The sequence below is a fragment of the Octodon degus genome, unplaced genomic scaffold (genome assembly GCF_000260255.1).
Source record: "Octodon degus isolate 3935 unplaced genomic scaffold, OctDeg1.0 scaffold00039, whole genome shotgun sequence".
Taxonomy (NCBI): domain Eukaryota; kingdom Metazoa; phylum Chordata; class Mammalia; order Rodentia; family Octodontidae; genus Octodon; species Octodon degus.
This window is the reverse complement of record NW_004524615.1, coordinates 6628950-6629951: the sequence shown is the minus strand read 5'-3', so window position 1 is coordinate 6629951 and position 1002 is coordinate 6628950.

The window sequence follows — 1002 nt, the reverse complement described above, 5'->3', positions numbered from 1 at the left end:
TTTTTTTCCTGTATTGCTCATTCAAGGAGTCCATTGCTTTTCTAATGTCTATTTTTTGTGTGTCTTCTTGAGAAGCAGTTATTAGTTCTTTTACTTCAGAGATTATTTCTGATCTGATTTCCTCTATATGTTTCTGCATTTGATTCTTTACTTCAGTCACTATTTTTTTTCAGTCACTATTAATTCAGAGATTTATTTTTTATTTCAAAGATTAATTCTGATCTGAGCTCCTCTATACCTTTGTGCTGTTGTTTCTTTACTTTAGACACTATTAATTCATACATTTCAGCTGAGTTAGTGTCCTCTACACTTGTTCTGGGTGGACTCAAGGCCTGAGATTTCATTTTACTTCTTCTCTTTGTCATTTCATATAGCACTGACTTCTAACCTTTTGTGTAGAGCTTTGGTGTAGTGATAATCTTATCACTTACTGAAACTCAGGTGCATGTCTATCAAGTTTGAGTTTATTCATTTGTTGCTGGCTTGGGTCTAACTGTTGTACTCAACTCCTTCCTGCTGCAGTCCTTGAAAGTGAACCTGTTGTTCCCCTTTGGCACAACAGTGAACCTGTTGTGTCCCTGCCCAGGGGGCATAGGGGAGCACAGAAGCTATCCCACACACTAGCAGGGCCTGGGCTTGGGCTGGATCTCTGGGTAACGAGAGTGGGGCAGAAGTTCTCACTCACTTGTTGGGCTTGGGAGATGGGCACTGAAGGGGGAGGGGTCTCTAGGACATGGTAGAGGGTCTCACTCATGCAACATGCCTGGGTTTGGTCCAGAGAGGTCCCGCAGGTGCCCGGGAATCATAAGCTCTCCCACATACTGGCCAAGCCTGGGCTTAGACTGGATCTGGGGGGTCCCAAATGCACAGCCAAAGTTCGCACTGACTCGGTGGTCTTGGGAATGCTCCAAAGGGGTCCTGAGGGTGTGGCAGAAGGTCTTATCCACGTGGCACCTAGTTTCAGTCCAGAGAGGTCTCATTGGTGCATGGGAGCCAGAGGTT